The following is a 6,000-nucleotide window of genomic DNA, read 5'->3' on the forward strand; positions in this document are numbered from 1 at the left end:
ACATGGGCGCAGGGACTAAATTTGGAGTGACTTGACCAGGTCATTCTCTTTAGTCCTGCAGTCAGTCCTATCGAACCGTCTTATGGTGAGCGGGCAGGCGATACGGACTGCTAGCAGTCGTACTGTACCATCTTCTGCCAGGCAGGCAAGAGATGAGGATTGCTAGCAGTCGTATTGCACCATCTTCTGCCAGGCAGGCAAGAGATGGGGATGGCTAGCAGTCGTACTGTACCATCTTCTGCCGAGCAGCCATGAGATGTGGATGGCATGCAGTCCTTCTGCACCGTCTGCTGCCAGCCAAAGATGTAAAAGATAGATGGAGTGGGTCAAAACAAGAAATAGACCAGATTTGTTTTGTACTCATTTGCCTCCTCCCCTGTCTAGGGGACTCATTCCTCTAGGTCACACTGCAGTCACTCACAGAGAAGGTGCAGCGAGGTAAATCTAGCCATGTATCAATCAGAGGCCAGGCTAACCTCCTTGTTCCAATAACAACAATAACTTAGGTGCACCATTTCTTATTGGAACCCTCCGTGCAGTCCTGCCTGAAATACTCCTTGATGTACAGGCACCCCCTTTGTTGATTTTAGCTCCCTGAAGCCAACCCTGTAAGCCGTGTCGTCAGTCGCCCCTCCCTCCGTCAGAGCAATGGCAGACAATCGTTCCGCGCCTTTTTTCTGTGCGGACGCCATACCACAGCAAGCATGGAGCCCGCTCAGCTCACTTTGGCAATTAGGAGCACATTAACCACCACACGCATTATTCAGCAGTATATGCAGCACCAGAACATGGCAACGCGATACCGGGCAAGGAGGCGACGTCAGCGCGGTCACGTGAGTGATCAGGACATGGACACAGATTTCTCTGAAAGCATGGGCCCTGACAATGCATGCATCATGGTGCTAATGGGGCAGGTTCATGCTGTGGAACGCCGATTCTGGGCTCGGGAAACAAGCACAGACTGGTGGGACCGCATAGTGTTGCAGGTCTGGGACGATTCCCAGTGGCTACGAAACTTTCGCATGCGTAAGGGCACTTTCATGGAACTTTGTGACTTGCTTTCCCCTGCCCTGAAGCGCATGAATACCAAGATGAGAGCAGCCCTCACAGTTGAGAAGCGAGTGGCGATAGCCCTGTGGAAGCTTGCAACGCCAGACAGCTACCGGTCAGTTGGGAATCAATTTGGAGTGGGCAAATCTACTGTGGGGGCTGCTGTGATGCAAGTAGCCCACGCAATCAAAGATCTGCTGATATCAAGGGTAGTGACCCTGGGAAATGTGCAGGTCATAGTGGATGGCTTTGCTGCAATGGGATTCCCTAACTGTGGTGGGGCTATAGACGGAACCCATATCCCTATCTTGGCACCGGAGCACCAAGCCGCCGAGTACATAAACCGCAAGGGGTACTTTTCGATAGTGCTGCAAGCTCTGGTGGATCACAAGGGACGTTTCACCAACATCAACGTGGGATGGCCGGGAAAGGTGCATGATGCTCGCATCTTCAGGAACTCTGGTCTGTTTCAAAAGCTGCAGGAAGGGACTTTATTCCCAGACCAGAAAATAACTGTTGGGGATGTTGAAATGCCTATATGTATCCTTGGGGACCCAGCCTACCCCTTAATGCCATGGCTCATGAAGCCATACACCGGCAGCCTGGACAGTGGTCAGGAGCTGTTCAACTACAGGCTGAGCAAGTGCAGAATGGTGGTAGAATGTGCATTTGGACGTTTAAAGGCGCGCTGGCGCAGTTTACTGACTCGCTTAGACCTCAGCGAAACCAATATTCCCACTGTTATTACTGCTTGCTGTGTGCTCCACAATATCTGTGAGAGTAAGGGGGAGACGTTTATGGCGGGGTGGGAGGTTGAGGCAAATCACCTGGCTGCTGGTTACGCGCAGCCAGACACCAGGGCGGTTAGAAGAGCACAGGAGGGCGCGGTACGCATCAGAGAAGCTTTGAAAAACAGTTTCATGACTGGCCAGGCTACGGTGTGAAAGTTCTGTTTGTTTCTCCTTGATTAACCCCCCCGCCCCTTGGTTCACTCTACTTCCCTGTAAGCTAACCACCCTCCCCTCCTCCCTTTAATCATTGCTTGCAGAGCCAATAAAGTCATTGTTGCTTCACATTCATGCATTCGTTATTCATTCATCACACAAATAGGGGGATGACTGCCAAGGTATCCCAGGAGGGGTGGTGGAGGAGGGAAGGAAAATGCCACACAGCACTTTAAGCACAGCACTTTAAAAGTTTACAACTTTAAAATTTATTGAATGACAGCCTTCTTTTTTTTGGGCAATCCTCTGTGGTGGAGTGGCTGGTTGGCCGGAGGCCCCCCCACCGCGTTCTTGGGCGTCTGGGTGTGGAGGCTATGGAACTTGGGGAGGAGGGCGGTTGGTTACAGAGGGGCTGCAGTGGCAGTCTGTGCTCCAGCTGCCTTTGCTGCAGCTCAACCATACACTGCAGCATACTGGTTTGGTCCTGCAGCAGCCTCAGCATTGAATCCTGCCTCCTCTCATCACGCTGCCGCCACCTTTGAGCTTCAGCCCTGTCTTCAGCCCGCCACTTACTCTCTTCAGCCCTCCACCTCTCCTCCCGGTCATTTTGTGCTTTCCTGCACTCTGACATTATTTGCCTCCACGCATTCGTCTGTGCTCTGTCAGTGTGGGAGGACAGCATGAGCTCGGAGAACATTTCATCGCGAGTGTGTTTTTTTTTCTTTCTAAGCTTCACTAGCCTCTGGGAAGGAGAAGATCCTGTGATCATTGAAACACATGCAGCTGGTGGAGAAAAAAAAAGGGACAGCGGTATTTAAAAAGACACATTTTATAAAACAGTCGCTACACTCTTTCAGGGTAAACCTTGCTGTTAACATTACATACATAGCACATGTGCTTTCGTTACAAGGTCGCATTTTGCCTCCTCCCACCGCGTGAACGGATTTTGGTTGAATGCCAGCAAACATACACTGCAATGCTTTGTTCTACAGTGATTCCCCAGTACGTGTTGCTGGCCTGGAGTGGTAAAGTGTCCTACCATGAAGGACGAAATAAGGCTGCCCTCCCCAGAAACCTTTTGCAAAGGCAGAACCGCAAATGCCAGGGCAAAGTAATCCTTTCACATGCTTGCTTTTAAACCATGTATAGCATTTTAAAAGGTACACTCACCAGAGGTCCCTTCTCCGCCTGCTGAGTCCAGGAGGCAGCCTTGGGTGGGTTCGGGGGGTACTGGCTCCAGGTCTAGGGTGAGAAACAGTTCCTGGCTGTCGGGAAAACCGGTTTCTCCGCTTGCTTGCTGTGAGCTATCTACAACCTCCTCATCATCATCTTCTTCGTCACCAAAACCTACTTCCGTATTGCCTCCATCTCCATTGAAGGAGTCAAACAACACGGCTGGGGTAGTGGTGGCTGAACCCCCTAAAATGGCATGCAGCTCATCATAGAAGCGGCATGTTTGGGGCTCTGACCCAGAGCGGCTGTTCGCCTCTCTGGTTTTCTGGTAGGCTTGCCTCAGCTCCTTCAGTTTCACGCGGCACTGCTTCGGGTCCCTGTTATGGCCTCTGTCCTTCATGCCCTGGGAGATTTTCAGAAAGGTTTTGGCATTTCGAAAACTGGAATGGAATTCTGATAGCACGGATTCCTCTCCCCAAACAGCGATCAGATCCCGTACCTCCCGTTCGGTCCATGCTGGAGCTCTTTTGCGATTCTGGGACTCCATCATGGTCACCTCTGCTGATGAGCTCTGCATGGTCACCTGCAGCTTGCCACGCTGGCCAAACAGGAAATGAGATTCAAAAGTTCGCGGTTCTTTTCCTGTCTACCTGGCCAGTGCATCTGAGTTGAGAGCGCTGTCCAGAGCGGTCAGAATGGAGCACTCTGGGATAGCTCCCGGAGGCCAATACCATCGAATTGTGTCCACAGTACCCCAAATTCGAGCCGGCAACGTCGATTTAAGCGCTAATCCACTTGTCAGGGGTGGAGTAAGGAAATCGATTTTAAGAGCCCTTTAAGTCGAAATAAAGGGCTTCATTGTGCGGACGGGTGCAGGTTTAAATCGATTTAACGCTGCTAAATTCGACCTAAAGTCCTAGTGTAGACCAGGGCTATGGCTTGGTCTGTTAGTTTTTCACTAAATGCACTCACCACAATTTGTTTTAATGAAACTACATTCATATTGTACCCCATGTTATGTTCTGAAAACTCCTATTGAAGTCAGTGGTAGATCAGAACATGGAACAAAACTAGATTATAGCCATTTCATAAGAGGAAAGCAAAGCAAAGTGCAAAAGAGGGAACTTAAGAATGAAGAAAGCAAAACAAACAGGAGGACAAAGGCAAGAGAAAACTGGAGACTTTTAAAACAGGGGAGTCTGCATAAAAGAAACAGTTAAAGGAAGAACAAGAACTGAAGTGCAGATTTAAAACTAAAGAAGGAAGTACCTGACAATTTTGCTATGAGACAGTCTATTACATCTTTTAAATTGGTTTACATTCTCCTATCTCTTTAATGCAATTAGTTTCAAGTCTAAACATATATTTTCACATTAGCAATTTTGTATTGCAGCCAAGTCCAGAATGTATATAAAATTGTACTTTGAAATTTTAATACAGTAGTTTACTAGTCAAGTGCTTACTCTATTGTTCTAATGATCTCTTACACCAAGGACCAGTCAAGGGGAGGTGCTCTAGAGTAAAGACTTAAGAATTTGGCCCTAGAAAGCAAGTTGTTAGCATACAGCCAGCCTCTGACACTGATACTCATGCTGAGTACTGTGTTGATCCATTAGCAATCTGATTGTCAGTGGTGTAAGATGCCATTCCAGGGGCTGGATGACCAGAATGTCATAGATTTGAGGTCAATGGAGCAATGACAATATACATCCCCTGATGATCTAGCCAAAGGTGAGTAAAGGTATTGGAACCTGGCATTTATTAGTTCAATTTTTCATTCCTGGAGGATAGGTCCATCAATGACTATTAGCCAGGATGGGCAGGGATGGTGTTCTTAGCCTCTCTTTGTCAGAAGATGGGAAGGGCAACAGGGGATGGATCACTTGAGGATTACCGGTTCTATTCATTCCCTCAGAAGCACCTGATATTGGCCACTGTCGGAAGACAGGATACTGGGCTAGATGGATCTTTGGTATGACCCAGTATGGCCGTTCTTATTCTTCTGTGTTATTACCACACTGGTTTACTAGTATGGATTTGTTATTGATGTTTCTCAAACTTTTTACTTTTACCAGCGCCTTTGTTCTAACTGAGATCAGAACCAGTATCACATCTAAATTCTTCTACCACTAATTGTGATGAATACTTATAACACACAGTATTGATTAAATGTATATTTAAATGACTAATGAAGAAAAATGATTGATTTTTTTGTGTGTGTGTGGTTTTTTTTTAAGGCTTTCAACTTAGTGTGTGTAAACCTCTTTGATAAACAGCCTTTGTATCTGTGGGAAAAATAAGGATGTTTGTTACTGTTACTTATACTGCAACTTAGAAATCCCTGGAGTCTCATTAAATCTATAAAGATATAAAAGTCTTTTTTCCTAATATGCTGACATTTTGGTAATAAATACAGCATCCAGCCTAAGAAACAATTTCAGCTAGATTTCAGAGTAGTCTAAGTCCCTGAACAGTAAACAGAAAAATGCTTTCTGAGGGAGCATTGCTGCAAAATGACATTTTCGATACAACATTTTCATTACCTTTATGTTGGTATCCCTATTCTTTTAATTCAACTCCAGTGAACATACCCAGTGTGTGACGCAAAGAAGCACAAAGCTAAGTTTGAAATTTGGAATTTGACCTTTTTCACATATATGTTTATCTAAAAAATTGCTAATTCTGTTTTATTTATGTAGGGCTGGACTGTCCTGGTCCTTATTTGCCCCTGGCAGGGGAGTAATAAACCTTATAAACCGAATAAACCTTAGCTGCCCCATGACTTTGGCCCCACTCAGATTGTGATGCCCACCCCACCAGAGAAAGTGAGGAC

Source organism: Caretta caretta, chromosome 11 (assembly GCF_965140235.1).
Source record: "Caretta caretta isolate rCarCar2 chromosome 11, rCarCar1.hap1, whole genome shotgun sequence".
Lineage (NCBI taxonomy): Eukaryota > Metazoa > Chordata > Testudines > Cheloniidae > Caretta > Caretta caretta.